This window comes from Cetorhinus maximus, chromosome 21 (assembly GCF_964194155.1).
Source record: "Cetorhinus maximus chromosome 21, sCetMax3.hap1.1, whole genome shotgun sequence".
Lineage (NCBI taxonomy): Eukaryota > Metazoa > Chordata > Chondrichthyes > Lamniformes > Cetorhinidae > Cetorhinus > Cetorhinus maximus.
In genome coordinates, this window is record NC_135899.1 from 16,142,318 (window position 1) to 16,165,742 (window position 23,425).

Below are 23,425 nucleotides of genomic sequence, written 5' to 3' on the forward strand. Positions count from 1 at the left end.
AGTCTCACTATTACTCTGGGTGTGTGATATAACTGATCCCAGTGTTTCTATCACTCTTGGCGTGTGATGTAACTGATCCCAGTCTCTCTATCACTCTGGGAGTGCGATTAATCTGAAACAAGTCTCTCCAACACTCTGGGTGTGCGATATAACTGATCCTAGTGTCTCTATCACTCTTAGTGTGTGTGATATTACTGATCCAAGTCTCTCTATCACTCTGGGGTGTGATATATCTGATCCCAGTCTCACTATCACTATGGGGGTGTGATATAACTGATCTCAGTGTCTCTATCACTCTTGGTGTGTGATGTAACTAATCCCAGTTCTTGTATCACTCTAGGATTGTGATATAACTGATACCAGTCTCTCTATCACTCTGGGTGTGTGATATATGTGATCTCATTCTCTCCCTATCACTCTAGGTGTGTATTATAACTGATCCCAGTGTCTCCATCACTCTTGGCGTGTGATATAACTGGTCCCAGCCTCTCTATCACTCTGGGTGTGTGATATAATTGATCTCATTCTCTCCCTATCACTCTAGGTGTGTATTATAACTGATCCCACTCTACCCATCACTCTGGGTGTGTGATATAAATGATCCCAGTCTCTCCATCACTCTGGGAATAACTGATCCCACTCTGCCCATCACTCTGGGTGTGTGATATAGATGATACCAGTCTATCTGCACTCTGGGTGTGGGACATAAGTGATCCCAGTTCTTGATCACTCTGGGTATGTGATATAATTGATCCTATTCTCTCCCTATCACTCTAGGTGTGAGATATAAGTAATCCCAGTCTCTCCATCACTCTGGGTGTGTGTTATAACTGATCACAGTCTCTCTATCACTCTGTGATATAACTTATCCCAATCTCTCGCTATCACTCTGGGTGTTTGATACAACTGATCCCAGTCTCTCTTTCACTCTTGGTGTGTGGTATAGCAGCTCCCATTCTCTCTCTCACTCTGGGTGTGTGATAAAATTGATCATAGTCTCTCTATCACTCTGTGTGTGTGATATGACAGATCCCAACCTCAATCACTCTGATATAACAGATCCCAGTCTGTCTATCACTCTAGGAGCATGATATAACTGACCCAAGTTTCTCTGTCACTCTAGGTTGTAATACAACTGATCCCAATCTTTCTCTCACTCTGGGTGTGTGATATAACTGATCCCAGTCTATCACTGTCATTGTGTGATATAACTGTTCCCAGCATCTCTATCACTGGGTGTGGGATATAACTGATCCTAGTCTCTATGTCACTCTGGGCATGTGATATAACTCATGCTAGTCTCGCTATCATTCTGGGTGCATGATATAACTGATCCAAGTCTCCTATCACTCTGGGTGTGTGATATAATGGGCCCCAGTCTCTCTATCACTTTGGGTGTGTGATATAACTGATCCAAGTCTCCTATCGCTCTGGGTGTGTGATATAACTGACCCCAGTCCCTCTATCACTCTGATATAATAGATCCTGGTATCTTTATCACTCTAGGAGTGTGATATAACTGACTGCAGTCTCTCTAGCACTCTAGGTATAACAGATCCCAGTCTATCACTCTGGGTGTGTGATATAACTGATCGCAGTCTCTCTCTTGCTCTGGGTCCGTGTTGTAATCTGATCCCAATTTCTCTCTAACTCTGGGTGTGTGATATAACTGATGCCAGTCTGTCTATCACTCTGGGTGTGTTATATAAGTGATCTCACTCTCTCTCTCTCTGGGTGTGTGATATAACTGATGCCAGTCTGTCTATCACTCTGGGTGTGTGATATAACTGATCCAAGTTTCCTATCACTCTGGGCCTGTGATATAACTGACCCCAGTCCCTCTATCTCTCTGATATAACAGATCCCGGTATCTTTATCACTCTAGGAGTGTGATATAACTGACTGCAGTCTTTCTAGCACTCTAGGTATAACAGATCCCAGTCTATCACTCTGGGTGTGTGAGATAACTGATCGCAGTCTCTCTCTCGCTCTGGGTCCATGTTGTATCTGATCCCAATTTCCCTCTAACTCTGGGTGTGTGATATAACTGATCCAAGTTTCTCTGTCACTCTGGGTGTGTTATATAAGTGATCTCACTCTCTCTCTCTGGGTGTGTGATATAACTGATGCCAGTCTGTCTATCACTCTGAGTGTGTGATATAACTGATCCAAGTCTCCTATCGCTCTGGGTGTGTGATATAACTGACCCCAGTCCCTCTATCACTCTGATATAATAGATCCTGGTATCTTTATCACTCTAGGAGTGTGATATAACTGACTGCAGTCTCTTTAGCAATCTAGGTATAACAGATCCCAGTCTATCACTCTGGGTGTGTGATATAACTGATCGCAGTCTCTCTCTTGATCTGGGTCCGTGTTTTATCTGATCCCAATTTCTCTCTAACTCTGGGTGTGTGATATAACTGATCCAAGTTTCTTTGTCACTCTGGGTGTGTTATATAAGTGATCTCACTCTCTCTCTCTCTCTCTCTGGGTGTGTAATATAACTGATCCCAGTCTCTCTCTCACTCTGGGTGTGTGATGTAAAAGATCCCAGTCTCTCTCTCACTCTGGGTTCTGTGATATAACTAATCCCAGTTTCTCTGTCACTCTGGGTGTGTGGTATAACTGATCCCAGTCTCTGTACTCACTATCTTTGTGTGTTGTGTTATCCTGTGTTGTACCTCGCTACGATGCCTTTCCCTGTTGTTCTATCTAACTTCTGAGTCCTGAGTTTTTGAGTTGCCTGCCTTGTATCATGTTGTTATTTCGCTTCCTGTCGCCTTTCCCCATTGTTTACACTTCCTTTCTCATGATGCCTTGAACAAATATTTTTTTGTAAACCGTAGACTGGCTTTCCGGCTGCTTGCAAACAATACTTGCTGTTGAATCTACTCCTGCAGCACCTCAGTGCTGACAAACCTGTCCCCCTACCCGTGCTATCATCCTGTTGATGGGCGCCACTCTAATTGAGCTTCGAGTGTGTAGGAATCAATCAGATCCTCATCATTGGGAGCATTACTGTGGGTCCTTTTCTCCGTTAATCACCAGCTCTGATTGCCTGTGATTATGTTTCTGCCCCACCACACCACCGAAGCGGCCTTTACCAAAATCACAAATGGCATCCTATGTGACTGTGACAAAGGGAAACTTTCCCTGCTCATCCTACTCAACCCATCTGCAGCCTTTGATGTGGTTGACCACACATCCTCCTCCAACTCCTCTCCACTGTCATCCAGCTGGGTGGGACTGCCTCACCTGGTCCCATTCTTATTGACCTAATCGTAGCCAGACAATCACTTGCAATGGCTTCTCTTCATGCTCCCGCACTGCTACCTCTGGTGACCTCGAAGGATCAATCCTTCGTCCCCTCCTGTATCTCATTTACATGCTGCCCTTTGATGGGTTCATCTGGAAACACAGCATTAATTTTCACATCTCTAACTCACCACTGCATCTCTCAACTCCTCCACTGTAGCTAAATTATCAGACTGCTTGTCCAACGTCGAGTGCTGGATGAGGAGAAATTTCCTCAAATTAAATATGGAGAAGACTGGAACCTTTGTCCTCAGATCCTGAGACAAACTCTGTTCCTTGGCCATTGACTGCATTCCTCCCTGGCAAAAGCCTAAGGCTAAAGTAAGCCACTTGCAACCTTGATGCCATATCTGACATGGGATGTGTTTCCGATCACATATTCAGGCCACCTCTAAGACCACCTATTACCACCCCCGTAACATCACCGACTTCATCCCATTACAATCCATCAGTTGCTGAGACCCTCATCTATTCCTTTGTTATCGCTAGAATCCACTATTTCTGGCTGGTCTCCCACATTCCACACCCTGTAAACTTGAGGTCAGCTGAAAACTCTGCTTCCCATCCCTTAACTTACAGCAAGTCCCATTCCCCTGTCACCCCTGTGCTCGCGGACATACACTGGAAGCAGATTAAGCCACGTCTTGATCTTAAAATTCTCACCCTTGTTTTCAAATCTCTCCCGATCTCTTTAATCTCCTCCAGCCCCGCAACTTTCCGAGATATCTGCACTCCTCTCATCTGGCACCGTGACCATCCCTAATTTTAATCGCTACACCATTGTTGGCCAAGCCCTCAGATCCCTGGGCCCCAAGCTCAGGAATCCCCTCCCTACACCTCTCCACCTCTCTTTCCTCCTTTAAACCTCTACTTAAAAACTAACTCTAACCCAGCTTTTGGCACGAACATGCGGCTTGGTGTCAAATTTGTTTTATAACCCTCCTGTGAAAAGCCTTGGGATGTTTTATCATGTTAAATGTGCTGTATAAATATAAGGTTTATCGTTGCTGTTCAGGGTGACTGAATGGCCTCAGAACCATCACTCGTTCGGTCTGTCTGTGAAGGAGGGTCCTACTGCTGGGGGAGTAAGGGGTGGAGGGAGGCCTCTATGGGCTGGGGTCTGGTGGGGAACGGATAAAATAGTGAGCACAGAGCAGTGATGAGCAGCTCAAATGCATTTGCACCTGCTGACTGCGTCACATTGCAAAATCATAGTTAACGTTTCACACCATTGGGCTGGGGAATTCCGCCAAACCAGAAAAACGACTTTGGTAGCCAGAGATTCTACAGACACGTATTGCTTCTTCCTTCCAGAAGTTTCTCCAATGATGCCTGTTCAGTCCCTGTGACGTTTGTTGACGCCCTTTGTCAGACCGTGGGAAAGGAACAAACAAAGGGTTACCACCTGTCCATGGCAGTCAGAGATGGTAAAACCAATTCCAAAACATGTGATTCCTTAACTGTAAGTGCTTACTTCTCATTCTCCCTCCTAAAGGCACTGACTCTCACTGCTGTACAGTTATGCAGGAGGCTTCACCCAAGGGTTCAGTCTGCACGTGTGAGTCCTTGCCAAGTCTTGTCAAGATGTTCAACCATAAGTAGGGAGATTATTGCAGCTGTGCTTGGGAATGATGTCGACACGTAATCCTTCCTCTCCTGGGGTTAGTGGACAGGGCTCAGGAATGGTCAACCTTTACTGTCTCTACCCTATAGAGGTATACTGAGGCAAACTGAAATGCCGCCTTAGTGGACACTGGCTCATGTACAACCCATTTCCCAGGGCCAACACACGGCCAACCATTGACGCTCTACTCTCTGTATGAAGCTGTGCTGTGCCTGCCCTGTGAGTGTTTGATGGGACAGGGTAGAGGGAGCTTTACTCTGTATCCAACCCATGTTGTATCTGTCCTGGGAGTGTTGACAGAAACACCATCTCTCCCTATCCATCTAGCTGTAGCTCTTTATAGATTTATATCAGAAGGTCTGATTGGAAACCTCCACGCCTCACAAAAAAACTCCACCCATCATGGTGTGAGCTGAAGGGGAGGAAGGGGGGGGGGGGGGGGAGGGGGGGAGGGGAGGGGGGGGGCAGGGGAAGAGATGGGGGGGCAAGGGGGGAGGGGGGAGAGGAGGGGCGAGGGGGAGATGGGGGGGAGGGGGGAGGGGTTGGGGAGAGGCGGCCTCCTTGCCACAGGAAGGAGAGCAGGGCAGCTGAATAGCTGGCATTTCGTCCAATTTTACACCAACCGGCGCCCGGAGAGGATGGCTGTAAAATTCAGCCTGGGGCATCTCTGCACTTCTCTCCACTTTCTGTTAAACGTTCCAGCCCACGCCCAGTATTTTGCTTTTGCTAGTTTCCCAGTGTTGGCAGGATGGGATTCACATGGAGCAGCACAACCATCTGCTGGCTGTACTGAGTATGGTCACTGGAAGCTGCCTGCCCCTTCTTACCCTGAGACTGTGCCCTCGCCCACCCGCCCCGTAGTTTTAGATTCCCCGACCAGCGGAAACAATCTCTCAGCATTCACCCTATCAAGCCCCTTCAGAATTTTGTAGCTTGCAATGAGATCGCCCCTCATTCTTCTAAACCCCAAAGAATATAAGCCCGGTTTACTCAGCCATTCATCATCGGACAGAACCCCTCGTCCCAGGGACCGATTTGGTGAACCCTCGCCTCCAATGCAATGTATCCATCTAAATGCAAGGAAGCTGAAAGGTCCGAGGAATACTCTGGTACAAAATTTCAACACTCAGAGTCCAGATGCAATATTCAAGTGGTTCCTTTATTACGCATGTGGGCAGCAAACACTGGGCAATCCAGGCGCTTCTCCACCGAAGTTCAAATGAGCACAGTTTATATATTTTTTACTACCAGTTACAACTTAATGGTGCTAGTTAGACAAAGGCCACAGCACAATGACCCCCCCCCGGTGCGCTGATCATTGTATTTCTGTACAGTAATTGCAGTGCAGAGACTGGGCATTGTCTTTTTTGAAGATGGTTATCAGACGGTGCGAAATGGCCTTCCCCATTTCTTGATTGAGTTATCCCGTGTCCCCGCCCGTGTCTGTCTCCCATTTCCTAACTGAAAATTTACAGCTGAGCCCTTTGTACAAGTTTTTAGCTTTCATGTAAGGCTGTGATTGTCTGTGTATGCTTTGGCACCCTAGCTGCTGGCCCTAGCTGCCACTTTAAAATAAATCCAAATTTTCTGCATCTTCAAAGCCATTTTGTGAGAAATATATATCTTCAATTTCCATTGACTCCTCTCAGGCATGACTGTGAGTTCAAATGCTCCAATTTTAAATTAAAAACAAAAATACCTGGAAAAACTCAGCAGGTCTGGCAGCATCTGCGGATAGGAGCACAGTTAACATTTTGAGTCCGAACGACCCTTTAACAGAACTAAGTAAAAATAGGAAAAATAGAAAAACATTAACTATGCTCCTATCCGCAGATGCTGCCAGACCTGCTGAGTTTTTCCAGGTATTTTTGTTTTTGTTTTGGATTTCCAGCATCCGCAGTTTTTTTGCTTTTAACCCAGTTTTAAAGTACTGCTTCACTCGAAGCAAAGGCCTTGTACTCCTTCCCAATCTTAGGTAAACGTGAAAGAAAAACAAAAAACGCTGTAAAAACTCAGCAGGTCTGACAGCATCTGTGGAGAGAAAGACACAGTTAACGTTTCAGTCCGTAAGGAGTTAGAAGTGGGTAAGGACTTGAAATGTTTCTCTCCACAAATGCTGTCAGACCTGCTGAGTTTTTACAGAATTTTTTGTTTTTGTTTTTGTTTCAGATTTCCAGCGTCCACAGTATTTTGCCTTGATCTAGGTAAACATGAGTATGGAGCTGAACTGTAGAGTAAGGAAATTCCCTCCCGGTATTTTAACTCCTTCACCCTTCCCTTTTCATTGCAAGGCAGGGAGAAGGAGAGGGGCTTAAGATTGACCCTCATAACTGCTGATAGACCTGGGGTGCCAACTTTCAGCATTAAATCTTCTGCTCCTTTCTCTAATGTGCTTATCTGGCTTCCGCTTAAATACATCCATACCATTCAGCTCAGCCACTCCACATAGCAATGAGTTCCATGGTCTAACTACTCTCTGGGTTAAAAACGTTTCTCCTGAATTCTCGATTGGATTTGTTGGTGACTATCTTATAATTACAGCCTCACTAACTCGGGTCCATCCACTGTTTAAAGGCAACAGTTGTGGATGCTTCATCATTAAATATATGTAAGGGGCTGAATTTGACAGGTTTTTGGTGTCTCAGGGGATCAACGAATATGGGGAATGGGCAGGAAAGTGGAGTTCAAGCTCAAGATCAGCCATGATGTTATTGAATGGTGGAGCAGACACGATGTGCCATTTGGTCTACTCCTGCTCCTATCTCTTGTGTTCTTGTGATTTCATTTCAATAAATTGCCAGCTTCTTTTGACAAAATGTTTTGATTGAATTTTGCCATTCACAACTATCGGGGTTCGAGCCCCTCAAGAGAGAGCCTGAAAATTCAGGTTGACACTCCTAGTGCAGCACTGAAGGAGTGCTGCACTGTCAGAGGGTCAGTACTGAGGGAGTGCTGCACTGTCGGAGGGTCAGCACATGTCGGAGGGGCGAGTATCTGGTTAATCCAAAAACTGCTTTAGCACAGAAATCAATAGGACGCACTGGGCCAGATGTGTGGAATTCAATCCCTTGGACAAATAAACCTGCTCAACAAAACTTCTGATCAAGTGTAAATGAAAAAAAATTCTCTGTGATAGATTCTTAGTGATAATGTAGTTGCAAATATCTAACCGCTGGTCTCTTTTTCATTTTCTCTGCTCTAAGGTAATCTCAGGTACTGCTCTCAATACTTGTCCTTCTTGTTCTGTTTTTCAGCAGTGTCCCATTGTAAATGAGTAATCACGTGTATGGTAAGTATCACTAATTGTTTCAGTGTATAACGTGAAAATGAAGTCAGAAATCGGAGCAGGAGTCAGCCATTCAGCCCCTGGAGCCTGCCCCCACACTCAGCAAAATCATGGGTGGTCTGATTGTGGTCTTAACTCCACTTCCCTGTCTGTTCCCCATAACCCTTGACCCTCTCGCCGATGAAAAATCTGCTTGACACAGCCTTGAAGATATTCAATGACCCAGCCTCCACTGCCCACTGGGGAAGGGAATTTCAAAGACTAACGGCCCTCTGAGAGAAGAAATTCCTCCTGACCTCGACTCCTTATTTTGAAACTGTGCCCCCAGGAGTCAACCTCATGGAACTTCTATGCTTTCTTTCCCACTGATGCACCATGACTCACAATCTCCCCCTTTCTTTCCCTCGAGGTGAATCATCCTTCAAGCTAATGCTTGTGACCTACCCCTCTGATACAAGGGCGTAACAACAATCCATGAGCGCTGATGCATATGAACCTTGCAGTTGTCACAGGCGCCATGATGATCATTTGTATCCTTGTGTGAATAGTACGGAAATAAATAAAATGGAAAGGGAATTTACACCATTCCGATTCACCACCACCTGTTTAGCGCCACCGCCCAGTGAGATTTCACCCCTCTGTTCTGCTCCCTTTAATGTGCAGTACTAACTCAAACATGTCATGCCAGATTATTACACACTGCGGGGGAGCCAATAGCCAAACCATTCGTTCAAACCAACACAACATTAACAAATTGAAGAAGCTGAAGGCGTACAGTAATTTAGAGTCAATGTCCCAGCTCCTTCTGTGTAAATGGGATCTAGTGGGCTGACAGCCTGTCCCTTATACACTCTCCAGTAAATATAAGCTCAGCCCAGGTAGGGGGTCTGGCTCTGTATGTGTCAGGGTCGTGGCTCTCTGACTGGGGCTGAAGACTCTGATTAGGACAGTGGGGATCAAGAGCACTTGATTCTGTCACAGCCAGCAACAACAATAACTTACATTTATATAGCACACTTGATGCAGTAAAACACCCAGCAGGCACTTGGAAGGATGGACCCAATCTTAGTGACAAAAAAGCTCATGAGCTCCTCACGTTTTTGACTTCAGGTGGTGGGGCGCAGGGCCGAGAGGTTGGGGGTTAAGGAGTGGGTTTGTTGGTGGAGAGACAAAATGAAATACTGTTATCAACCTGGCTTTATAACAGTGAAAAGACTCCAGACACAATAAAGGGGGTCAGTTTGATTCAGGGACAAAATGCCTAACACTGGGTTGGTCTCTGATCACGTGAAGTCAAATCCAGGAAGTGCAGCCCTGAACGAGAATTGCAAGTGAAAGTGCTGGAACAGGGAAGGAGAGAGACTCTGAGCACTGAGATGGCGTCTGCAGATTTCACCCATGAGCTGACCTGCCCCATCTGCCTGGAGACGTTCACCCACCCGGTCTTTCTAGAATGTGAGCATCACTTCTGCAGGTCCTGCATCTCTCAGAGTTGGGACAAGGTCCCGGGAGATGTTTCCTGCCCCCAGTGTCGGCAGGTCTTCACCCAGAGGAACATCAGGACCGCTCGGACCCTGGGCAACATCGTGGAGAAGTTCAGGATGTTCAAGGTGAAGGTGACACAGCCAGAGGAGGAGTTTTACTGTCAGGAACACGAGGAGAAGCTGAAACTGTTCTGTGAAGAGGAGCAGGAAGCGATCTGTGTGGTGTGTGGAATGTCTCGGGCTCATAAGACGCACAGTGTGATCCCAATAAAGGAGGCAGCCCAGATATACAAGGTACTGCATCAATACTGCTAGCACAGGTAGATAGGGAAGGGGGGATGGGGGGGCAGGATTATAAAGGGAGAGGGGGTAGGGAAAGGGGGGTAGTCAGGATGTGGGGCACAAGATACACCAGGAGATAGAAAAGGTGTGTAAGAAAGGCAAGGTTACAGTAATCATGGGGGATTTCAATATGCAGCTCGACTGGGAAAATCAGGTTGTTAGTGGATCCCAAGAAAAGTACTTTGTGGAATGTCTACAAGATGGCTTTTTGGAGCAGCTTGTGGTGGAGCCCACTAGGGAACAGGCAATTCTAGATTTAGTGATGTCTAATGAGGCAGATTTGATAAGGGAGCTTAAGGTGAAGGAACCCTTAGGAGGAAGTGACCATAATATGATAGAATTTACCCTGAAATTTGAGAGGAAAAATCTGGAATCAGAAGTAACGGTATTATAGTTGAATAAAGGCAACTACAGAGGCATGAGGGAGGAGCTGGCCAGAATTGACTGGGAGATGAGCCTAGCAGGAAAGACAGTGGAACAGCAATGGCAGGAGTTTCTAGGAGTAATTTGGGAGATACAGCAAAAATTCATCCATAGGAAGAAGCAGCATACGAAAGGGAGGACGAGGCAACCATGTCTGACAAGGGAAGTCAGGGACAGCATAAAAGCTAAAGAGAAAGCATACAATGCGGCGAATAGCAGTGGGAAGCCAAGGGATTGGGAAGCCTACAAAGACCAACAGAGGACAACTAAAAAAGAAATAAGGAGGGAGAAGATTAAACATGAGGGTAAACTAGCCAGTAATATAAAAGAAGATTGCAAGAGTTTTTTTTAGATATATAAAGGGTAAGAGAGAGGCAAAAGTGGATATTGGGCTGCTGGAAAATGACGCTGGAGAAGTAGTAGTGGGGAACAAAGAAATAGCGGAGGAACTGAATAGGTACTTTGCTTCAGTCTTCACAGTGGAAGGCACGAGTGACATCCCCAAAGTTCAAGAGAGTTGGGGGGCAAAGGTGAGTATGGTGGCCATTACCAAGGAGAAGGTGCTAGGAAAACTGAAAGGTCTGAAGGTGGATAAATCACCTGGACCAGATGGATTACACCCCGAGAGTTCTGAAGGAGATAGCTGAAGAGATAGTGGAGGCGTTAGTGGTGATCTTTCAGGAATCACTGGAGTCAGGGAGGGTCCCAGAGGACTGGAAAATCGCTAATGTAACCCCCCCTGTTTAAGAAGGGAGTGAGGCAAAAGACGGGAAATTACAGGCCGATTAGCCTGACCTCGGTCGTTGGTAAGATTTTAGAGTCCATTATTAAGGATGAGATTTCAGAATACTTGGAAGTGCATGGTAAAATCGGGCAAAGTCAGTATGGTTTCATCAAGGGGAGGTCATGCCTGACAAATCTGTTAGAATTCTTTGAGGAGGTAATGAGTAGGTTAGACAAAGGAGAGCCAATGGAGATTATCTACTTGGACTTTCAGAAGGCCTTTGACAAGGTGCCGCACAGGAGGCTGCTCAGTAAGATAAGAGCCCATGGTGTTAAAGGCAAGGTACTAGCATGGATAGAAGATTGGCTGTCTGGCAGGAGTGGGGATAAGGGGGTCCTTCTCAGGATGGCGACTGGTGACTAGTGGAGTTCCACAGGGGTCAGTGTTGGGACCACAACTTTTCACTTTATACATTAATGATCTAGATGAAGGAACTGAGGGAATTCTGGCTAAGTTTGCAGATGATACAAAGATAGGTGGAGGGACAGGTAGTATTGAGGAGGCGGGGAGGCTGCAGAAGGATTTGGACAGGTTAGTAGAATGGGCAAAGAAGTGGCAGATGGAATACAACGAGGGGAAGTGTGAGGTCATGCACTTTTGTAGGAAGGATAGAGGCATAGACTATTTTCTAAATGGGGAGAGAATTCAGAAATCTGGAGTGCAAAGGGACTTGGGAGTCCTAGTCCAGGATTCTCTTAAGGTTAACTTGCATGTTGAGTTGGTAGTTAGGAAGGCAAATGCAATGTTGGCATTTATTTCGAGAGGACTAGAATATAAAAGCAGGGAGGTGCTGCTGAGGCTTTATAAGGCTCTGGTCAGACCACATTTAGAATATTGTGAGCAATTTTGGGCCCCGTATCTCAGGAAGGATGTGCTGGCCCTGGAGAGGGTCCAGAGGAGGTTCATGAGAACGATCCCAGGAATGAAAGGCTTAACATATGAGGAACGTTTGAGGACTCTGGGTCTATACTCGATGGAGTTTAGAAGGATGAGGGGGGATCTGATTGAAACTTACAGGATACTGAAAGGCCTGGATAGAGTGGACGTGGGGAAGATGTTTCCATTAGTAGGAGAGGCTAGGACCCGAGGGCACAGCCTCAGAGTAAAGGGAAGTCCATTTAGAACAGAGATGAGGAGAAACTTCTTTAGCCAGAGTGTGGTGAATCTATGGAATTCATTGCCACAGAAGGCTGTGGAGGCCAGGTCATTGAGTGTATTTAAGGCCGAGATAGATAGGTTCTTGATTGGTAAGGGGATCAAAGGTTACGGGGAGAAGGCGAGAGAATGGGGTTGAGAAACTTATCAGCTATGATTGAATGGCGGATCAGACTTGATGGGCTGAATGGCCTAATTTCTGCTCCTATGTCTTATGGTCTATATATCTCTGATCCCCTCTCTCCTCTCAGGTTTCCCATACTGTGCAGCCAACTCACAGATATCCATTATCCTATACATGAATCAACGGAGCCACCGCCAATTAGATTCGAGTCTGTGACTCCCTCCCAGGTCTCCATTATTCTATATATAATCCATCTGGACCCCTCAATTAGATTCCAGTCTGTAACTCACTGTCAGGAATCCATTATTCTATACATAAACCATCTGAACCCGTCGATTAGATTCCAGTATTCAACTCACTCCTTAAATTCTATTATTTCAAAATAAGCCATTTGAATCATTTCATTATGTTTGGTTGTAACTCACTCCCACGTCGCTGATATTCCATCACGTTGGTCAGCCCGCAGTGTGATTATTGCTTGTCATCTTTTTTATGAACCTCTTTGTCCAGCCCAGTTTGTGTGTCAGTCAGTGACAAATCCGGTGTAACATACATTATCATACACAATGTGACTCTCAATTTAAACCGATGACAAATCCATTTTGGATACAAGGTTTTATCCTGTAGAGGGCGCAGAGAGTCCAGAGACACTGGGATTATAGACGTTGTTTATTCCATCCTTATTCAATGTGTTCCAGGCTCAAGCTGATAGTCTGAGAAAGGAAATCAACAGTGAATTTGAAAAGATGCACAAGTTCCTGTCTGAGAAGGAAGAGCTGATGAAAGCAGAGTTGGAGCGAAAAAGCAATAAAATATTGGAGGAAATGGAGAACAATTTAAAGAGAACCTTGGAACAAATGTCTGCTCTTGAAGGAACAATAACAGATCTTAAATCGAGACTGGAGATACAAGAGGCCCCAGAGCTCCTGAAGGTACAAAGTGACTCTCCCCTTGTACAGGGAATCTGACCGGACAATTAAATATCTGTCAGTGGGAGTGCAGGAAGGTAAATGGAGTAGTGGTATTGTCACTAGACTAGTGTTCCCAGGGTAAAGTTCTGGTGACCTGGGTTTAAATCCCACCACGGGCAGATGGTGAAATTTGATTCCATAAACATGTGGAATTAAAAGTCTGATGATGATCATGAAACCATTACTGATTGTTGTGAAAACCCACCTGGTTCAGTAATGCACTTTAAGGGAAGGAAATCAGCTGTCCTTACCTGATCTACCCTACACACTGCAATGTGGTTGACTCTTAAATACCCTCTGAACTTGGGCAATTCGGAATGGGTATTAAATGCTGGCCAAGCCAGGGATGCCCAAACCTGACAAATGAATGAAAAAGTCAAGCTTCCTCCCTGAGACCAGGTAAGCAGGAACCTGAAATATTCAGGAGGAATGAGGGCTGACACACTGACCTTTAACCTTTGGGGATGGGTTTGGCCCCAATCTGAATGGTTGAATGCGTATCTCTTTGTGCTAACAGTAAGTGTCCAATGGAAATGAGGTGAAGCAACCTCAGCGCAGTTCCTTTCCACAGTCTAACCACGGTACTGATTGATGATTGGACTCAGGGAGGGCTGGGCTGGGAACTGGAGAAGTTTACACTGGTGCAGATGGGGCTTTTCTGAAGATGGTGTTAGGGTGCACTGGTGAAGCAGAGTAGGTAGAATTTACATTGGTTAGAATGTGGGAGACATGCCAAGCGTGCATTGGAATAGTCCAGTCTAGAGGGGTAGATGAGGTTTTAATGAGTAGAGACAGGGGCAAAGTTAGGCATTATTACAGAGATAGAAATAGCTGATCTTAATGATATTTCAGGAATTTCAGGTTGGAAGCTCATCGCACGTTTGAATGTGACTCCAAGATTGTGAACAGACTGACTTAATCTCAGACTATTGCCAGTCAGAAGCATGGAATCAGAGACTAGGGAATGGAGTTTTGAGCGAGGACCAAAACCAATGACTTCACTCTTCCCAGTATTTAACTGAAGGAAATTTCTGTTCATCCAGAACTGGATATCGGATAAGCAGTCTGAGAAGTTAGCAACAGTGGGAGAGTTAGGAGAGGTGGTGGAGAGGTAGAACTGGGTGTCATCAGCATACATGTGAAAACTAACACTGTGCCTTCAGAAGATGGTTCCAAGGGGCAGCATGTAAATGCGATATAGGAGGGGGTCAAGGAAAGATCATTGGGGGACATCAGAGGTAAGGGTGCTGGAGCGAGAAGGGAAGTGAATCCAGGTGATTCTGTGGCTACAGTTAAATAGATAAGGATGGATCCAGATGAGAGAAGTTCCATCCAGCTGGACGACAGTGGAGAAGAGTTGGAGGAGGATATTGTGGTCAACTGTGTGAAAGACTGCAGACAGGTGGAGAAAGATGAGGAGGGAAAGTTTACCTACGTCACAGACAGCTATTCAGTCACATTCATTTCTGATTTTAATAAGAGCTGTTTCAGTATTGTGGCAGAGTTAAAACCAGATTGGAGGGATTCAAACAGAATTCAAACATGGGCCTTGGAAAATATGGGCATGGATTTGGGAGGAGATCAAGGACTTTGGAGAGGAAAGCGACATTGGCGATGGGATGGACGATTGCAAGGATGGTGGGGTCAAGAGTTGTTTTAGGGGAGGTGGGTGCTGACACAAATTTAAAGGAGAGACACACAACACCCTAAGAGTGAGAACGGTTTACAGTATCGGCTAACATGGGGATCAGGAGAGGAAGTTGGGGGATCAGTAATTTAGTGGGAACAGGATGGAGGGAACAGGAGGTGGTTCTCATGGACAAGATGAGCTCAGAGAGGGAATGAAGTGAAAAGTAAAATTCCTTTTCTGGCTGACTCCTTGTCTCGATTCTGTCCCTCTTCATAATTTTTCCAAGAGATTTACATCAACAGCTCTTTAATCTGACTCAGTAATATCTATCCTGTTTCTTTCCCCTCAGGACATTCAAGTTCTTTTGAAGAGGTAAGTAGATTTAAAGAAACTGTTGTGATTTGTTCACTGTTGTCTCTCTAACACGGACTGATTTCCAGGCCTGTTTTTACAGGAGTCAGATGGAGTTTCACAATCCTGGAGCTGTCTCCACTCAGTTACCCATGATATAATTGATGAACCATTCAAATACATCAATGTGTGGAGGGAAATGAGAGCAGTGATTACCCCAGGTATCATTCTCTGTATATCACCTTCTCCCTACTGTTATCCACGTGACTAATGAGGTTTGATACACTGACCATAGGATGATAAGACATAAGAGCAGGAGTAGGCCATTCGGCCCATTGAGCCTACTCCGCCATCCGATAAGATCATGGCTGATCTGATTGTGGCCTAAACTCCCCTTTCCTGCCTGTCCCCTTCATATCCCTTAACTCTGTTGTCAATCAAAAAAATCTGTCTAGCTCAGCCTTAAATATATTCAATGACCCAGCCTCCACTGCTCTCTGTGGAAGAGAATTCCAAATACTAATGACCCTCTGAGAGAAGAAATTTCTCTTCTTCTCTGTCTTAAACGCTAAATCCCTTATTTTAAACCTATGTCCCCTATTTTTAGATTCCCGCAAGGGATGAAACATCCTCCCAGCATCTACCCTGCCAAACCTCCTCAAAATCTTATATGTTTCAATAAGATCACCTTTCATTCTTCTAAACTCCAATGGGTACAGGCGCAACCTGCTAAACCATTGCTCATAAGGCAACCTCTTCATCTCAGGAAACAGCCGAGTGAACCATCTCTGAACTGCTTCCAAAGCAACTATATCCCTCCGAAGTAAGGAGATCAAAACTGTTCACAGTGTTCCAGATGTGGTCTCACCAATGCCCTGTACAATTGGAGCAAGACACCCCTCCTTTTAACCTCCATCCCTCTTGCAATGAAGTCCAACATTTCATTTGCCTGACTAATTACTTGCCGTACCTGCATGTTAGCCTTTTGTGATTCATGTACAAGGACACCCAGATCCCCTGTACTTCAGCATTCTGCAGTCTCTCTCCGTTTAAATAATGTTTGTATGGTAGTACAGAACTTGAGTATAGCTGAAAAAAGTGATATTTGTCAAAGCTTTTCATCTTGCATTCATCAGGACAATTCTCAAAATAAAACAGTTTAAGGGAAAACAACGAATTTATACTGTAGAAGAGGAGGGTGCTGTTTGGTTGGCAAGCAGGCTCTGATTGGCAGAGGCATTTCCATAGAGAATAAACAAGTTGATGGTGACTGACAGTTAACTGCCAAGCATTGTTTGAAATTTAAACCAGGTAGCTTGACTCTGATTGGTCAAAGCATTGCCCTGAGCAATGAACCAGTGACTTATTTTGTTTATCTCAAACAGGAGCATTGTGTGTCTGTGTCCTTTCTGCCTGCAAAGAACAGGGCCCTGTGTATTAATATATGTCGCTTCCAGTACATGCTGCAAGCCCGACTGACAATCTTAAATTGGGTGTCAGCTTAATGCTTCGCACATATGTGGATGATATCTTCGCCGTATTTAAATCCGCAGCTGCAAGTAATAATTTCCTCACATGTCTTAATGTCTCCAACCTGCACTCAAATTCACCTTTGAAATAAAGCAGTCAAATGAATTTCCCTTTCTTAACGTAGTTGATTAGGAATTTGCCTGGGGATTCTCTACCACGGTCTACAGCAAACCTGCCTTCACTGGTCAATATACGGGTTGGGATTGTTACACTTCCTCTCGCTATAACATTGGTCTTATCGGTAACCTTGTAAATGGGGCCTGAGCCATTTGCTCACCATGCGAGCTTGATGCTGAACTCGGGCGAATCAAACGCATCCTGTGGGATAATAGCCACCCTGATAGGATCGTTTTGCGCTGTACACTGCACAAACTCACGAACGGGCCCAAGGTGGTCACTTACGTCCCTGAAATGTGCCCAGTCTAGATTACCGTACACAACCAGCCCGTGCTTGTAAAACTCAAAACACAGCGTCCAACATTAGGTGTGATTCCGTGATTGGACAACATTTGTTGAATAATCCTCATTGTGCTAAGAATTACGCTGACAAACAATTTAAGATTGTCGGTCAGGTTCGCAGTCTGGCACATTTGCGTGTCCTGGAAGCTACATATATTAATACACAGGGCCCTGTTCTTTACAGACAGAATGAACTTGTACACATATTGTGCCTGTTTCAGCTAAACAAAAAAAGTGACAGCCATTCGCTGGTTCATTCTTCAGGGCAATGTCTTGACCAATCAGAGTCAAGTTGCCTTGTTTAAATTTCAAACAATGCTTGTCAGTTAACTGTCAGTCTTCCTTGACTGGTGCATTCTCCATGGCAATGCCTCTGCCAATCAAAGTCAACTTGCCAACCAATGAGGTATTCTTGCGAATTATCCTGAGGAGTGCAAGTCAAAAAGCTTCCACAATGTCTCTTCTTTCAGCAATACTTAAAGAATATTTCGAGTTTCTATTCTTCCTGCCAACATGGACAACTGCAAATTTCCCCATATTATTCTCCATCTGTCAAATTTTCACCCACTCACATCACCTACCTATATTGGTTTGTGGACTCTTTAGCTCTAATTTCCGTGGAGAATGAAGGGCCATGTGTCTTTTCCAAAATGTTGCCGGAGCCTTGAATCTAGAAATCCCGACCCCGTATCCGGCACACACCATTTTTTCTGGAGCGTGGTGGGAAATATTTTGCACATGTGCGATTCATGGAGGCAGTGGCCCCTTTAAAAGTGCCGATGCCTTCACTCAGTAGCAATTTTTGTCACCAAAGATTTCTGAAACAACCTGTGGGATTTTCACATTTGAGGAAAATTTCTAAAGCTGCTGGAGGACTTTGCAGAGGTCAGGTACCCTTTTGGAGAGGTCAGGTACAGTTTTGGGCTCTTGAAGAATAGACATGAATGTGCGTAAGAGGTGGATAAGGTTTGTGGAACTCTCAAGCTGTCAAGTTATTTAATTCCTCTGCTCTTTAACTTTTGAAAAAAACCAGCCTGCTGTGTCTCTCAATTGAAATAAAAATGCTGTTCGTAATTTCAAAAGCTGTTTGCTGACAGAAGCCTGAAGGCTATCATTATGTTATCCTTGCTGTTTGACTGCTTGCACAAGTATCATTATCATAGTCGAGGTCCTGTAAGTTCATAATTTGGTTGGCATGCCTCAAGAGGTTATAAACCATTGGTTGTCTTTGATGTGAGGCTATGATCACAAATGTTTATTTTTATAACGAATTAAGTATTTGAAGGTTTTTAAGTGTATTAAATAGGATTTTAACAATGAGAATGTTTTTTTTGTCTAGTGTGAAGTCTGCAATTGATACTTAGAACTTTAAATTTTTCCATCTCAGTATAGCTCCTGAGGTCCTCCCAAGGGTGAGTTAGCATGGAGGGTTAGTAGAGGGCCCTAGGTTGGCATGGTGGGTCTGAGGTACCATTGGGTTGGGTAGAGGAGTGAAGATTGGGAAGAGGTGACATGGATGGGACATGGGGAGTGTGTCGAGGTGAGAGGGTCTGAAGAAAGGGCTAGAGGGGGTTTTTTGTGCTTATTATAACTGGGACAAAGCCCCAGAGCACCGAGGTGGGCCTTTTAAACAGCCCGCCTGGCACCTGACTGCCCCTGTGGCTGCCTCCACACTGTCTCCAGGGTCAGTCGGCCCAACACGAGCATGCACCAGGCCTCCTGCAGTGAAAATGCAGCAGTTCAGGGCAGTTTCTCCCAAGTCGGAGATGTGAGATTTCCCAGCTCCGCCCACCTGACTCAGAAGCAAAATTTTGAGCCTTTGTGTCCTCCTTACGACTTGCTTTTCTACTTATCTTTGTGTCATCAGCAAATTTAGCCACCATACACTCAGTCCCTTCATACACGACAAGAACATAAGTCGTATATAGATGAGGCCCCAGCACCGAATCTTGTGGCAATCCACTGGTTACAAATTGCCAACTTTAAAATGACCCATCTATCTCAACTCTGTTTCCGGTTAGTGAGCCAATCCTCTGTCCATGCTGATATATCACTCCCTACACCATGAGCTCTTATCTTATGCAAGGAATTTGTTCCCCAGCAACTTATCAAATGCGTTTTGGAAATCCAAATACACAGAATCACAGATTCACACAGTGCAGAAGAGGCCCTTCGGCCCATCGAGTCTGCACCGACACGTGAGAAACACCTGCCCTATCTACCTAATCCCATTTACCAGCACTTGGCCCATAGCCTGGAATGTTATGACGTGCCAAGTGCTCATTCAGGTACTTTTTAAAGGATGTGAGGCAACCTGCCTCCACCACCCTCCCAGGCAGCGCATTCCAGACCGTCACCACCCTCTGGGTAAAAAAGTTTTTCCTCATATCCCCCCTAAACCTCCTGCCCCTCACCTTAAACTTATGTCCCCTTGTGACTGACCCTTCATCTAAGGAGAACAGCTGCTCCCTATCCAACCTGTCCATGCCCCTGATAATCTTGTACACCTCGATCAGGTCGCCCCTCAGTCTTCTCTGCTCCAATGAAAACAACCCAAGTCGATCCAACCTCTCTTCATAACTTAAATGTTTCATTCCAGGCAACATCCTGGTGAATCTCCTCTGCACCCCCTCCAGTGCAATCACATCCTTCATATAATGTGGCGACCAGAACTGCACACAGTACTCCAGCTGTGGCCTCACCAAGGTTCTATACAACTCCAACATGTCCTCCCTACTTTTGTAATCTATGCCTCGACTGATAAAGGCAAGTGTCCCATATGCCTTTTTCACCACCCCACTAACATGCCCCTCCACCTTCAGAGATGTATGGACACACATGCCAATGTCCCTTTGTTCCTCAGAACTTCCTAGTGTCATGCCGTTCATTGAATACTTCCTTGTCAAATTACTCCTCCCAATGTGTATCACCTCGCACTTTGCAGGGTTAAATTCAGCCGGCACTCACACGCTGGTCTGAAATGGCCTCTTTCTGTGAATCAGAGAACCACCAAATGTTTACAACATAGGAGGAGATCATTCGGCCCATTGTGCTTGTGCTGGCTCACTGCAAGAACAATTAGCCAGTCCCACCCTTCCACTTTCCTACATAGACCTGCAAATGTTTCCTCTTCAGATAATGTTCATTCTCTATGAAAGCCAGGAGTGAAATGGATTCCATCGCAGTGCATTCCAGATCCTAAACACTCACTGCGTGAGAAAGGATTTATTCCTGCTGCTGTTGTTTGTTTTGTCTGTTTGCCTCACCTTAGTAACCCAGAGACCCAGGGTAATGCTCTGGGGACCTGGGTTCAAATCCCATCACAGCAGATGGTGCAAATTGAATTCAATAAACATCTGGAATTTTTTGTGGGTGACCACAGAACCATTGCTGATTATTGTAAAAACCCATCTTGTTCACTAATGTCCTTTAGGGAAGGAAATCTGCTGTCCTTATCTGGTCTGGCCTACATGTGACCAGACCCAAGCAATGTGGTTGACTCTTAAAAATGCCCCCTGAACAAGTGCAGTTAGGGATGGACAATAAATGCTGGCCTAGCCAGCGACGCCCACATCCCATGAATGAATAATAAAAATAAATTTGTGCCCACTGGTCCTCAATCCTTCCACCGATGGGAACAGTTTCTCCCTATCTACTTTGTCCAGATCCCTCATGATTTTGAGCACATCCAACAAAACTCCTCTCAACCTCCTCGAAGGAGAAGAGCCCCAGCTTCTCTCATCTTCTACATAACTGAAGCCCTGCATCCCTGGGACCCGGTGAATCTTATCTGCACCCTGTCTAAAGCCCTTGCATATTCCTAAAGTGTGGTCCTCAGAACTGGACACAAGCCACCAGCTGAGACTGAGCCAGTGTTTTATACAAATACAGCATAATGTCCTTGTTCTCGTACTCTATGCCTCTATTACTAAAGTCTGGGACACTGCTTGCTCTATTAACCGCTCTCTCAACCTGCCCTTCCACCATCAAAGATTTATGCACATATACCCCCAGGCCTCGCTGCTCCTGGACCCCCTTTACAATTGTTCCCTTTATGTTTTTCATCTCTCCGTATTCTTCCTAAAATGAATCACTTCACATTCCACAGCATTCACCTTCATCTTCCGCTTGTCCACCCATTCTAACAGCCTGTCCATGTCCTTTTGAGCTTCTACACTCTCCTCCTCACAGTTCACAATATTTCCAAGTCCTGACTGAGATCGCAGTCATAACTTCTCATAACTGAGTTGTACTGGAGTGAGCTCTTTATTTTATATAAATTGATGCAGATCGGTGCTGAGTAAATAGGGCTGAGGGAATGGGGAGACATTTCTTCAGGCTCTCTGTCTCTGAGCTTCCACAGTTCTGGGGCTGAGGGAAGTGCTGATGTCTCATCACCGTCTGTACACGTCTCGTGATTCACTCCTGTTTTTCTTATAGTAACAGCTTCCCATTCGTGTTCCCTTCCAGTTCCAGAATCTCTCACCCTGGACCCAGAGACAGCAAACAATCTACTCAACATTTCCCAGGATCTGACTAGTGTGAGCCTCAGAAATGAGAAGCAAAATCTTCCTGATCAGCCACAGAGATTTGAACGCGTCTTGTGCGTTTTGAGCTCACAGAGTTTTACATCAGGGAGACATTACTGGGAGGTGGGTCTTGGAATGAAGTCTGAGTGGCTTGTGGGTGTTTGCAGAGAGTCTATCAACAGGAAAAGAAATATCACACGTTCACCTGATAATGGATTCTGGGTCATCGCCCGACTTCCTGAATGCAAATCATTGAAAATCCCAGATGTCATCTCCCAGCTGAAAGTGAAACCCCGGAAGTTGGGAGTTTACCTGGACTATGAGGGAGGACAAGTGTCATTTTACGATGCTGAGGACATGTCTCACCTGCACACGTTCACTGACACATTCACTGAGAAACTCTATCCCATCTTTAATCCTTGTATGACTAACACTGCTGATAACACTGATCCACTCAGATTGCTCACTAGATAACCCAGTGGAGTTAATGCAGTGGGGATAACACAGTGGGGTTAATACAGTGGGGTTAACACAGTGGGGCTAACAGTGGGGTTAACACAGTGAGGTTAATACAGTAGGGTTTATACAGTGGGGTTACTACAGTGGGGCTAACACAGTGGGGTTAATACAGTAGGGTTAATACAGTGAGGCTAAAACAGTGAGGCTAACACAGTGGGGTTAACACAGTGGGGTTAACACAGTGGTGTTAATACAGTGGGGTTAATACAGTGGGGTTAATACAGTAGGGCTAACACAGTGGGGTTAATACAGTGGGGTTAATGCAGTGAGGCTAACACAGTGGGTCTAACACAGTGGAGTTAACACAGTAGGGTTAATACAGTGGGGTTAATACAGTGGAGCTAACACATTGGGGTTAATACAGTGGGGCTAACATAGTGGGGCTAACACAGTGGGGTTAATATAGTGGGGATAGCACAGTGAGGTTCACACAGTGGGGTAAACACAGCGGGGTCAAGAATGAGGTTAACACAGTGCAGTCAAAAGAGTGCGGTTAACACAGTGGGGATAACACAGTGGGGTTAACACAATGGGGTGAACGCAGTGGGGTTAACACAGTGGGGTTAACACAGTGAGGTTAACACAGTGGGGTTAAGACAATGGGGTTAACGCTGAGGAGAACACAGTGAGGTTAACAAAGTGGGGTTAACACAGCGGGGTCAAGAATGGGGTTAACACAGTGCGGTTAAAAGAGTGCAGTTAACACCGTGGGGTTAACACAGTGAGGTTAACACAGTGGGGTGAACACAGTGGGGTTAACACAGTGGGGTTAACACAGCGGGGTTAACACAGTGAGGTTAACACAGAGAGGTTAACGCAGTGGGGTTAACACAGTGAGGTTAACACAGTGGGTTTAACACAGTGAGGTTAACACAGAGAGGTTAACGCAGTGGGGT

General features: G+C 45.4%; 1 pseudogene; it reads left to right on the forward strand.

The window, feature by feature from the left end:
- The first annotated feature begins 9,604 nt into the window (after positions 1-9,604).
- On the forward strand, positions 9,605-22,527 carry LOC144695528 (zinc-binding protein A33-like; annotated as a pseudogene).
- The last annotated feature ends 898 nt before the right edge of the window (positions 22,528-23,425 follow it).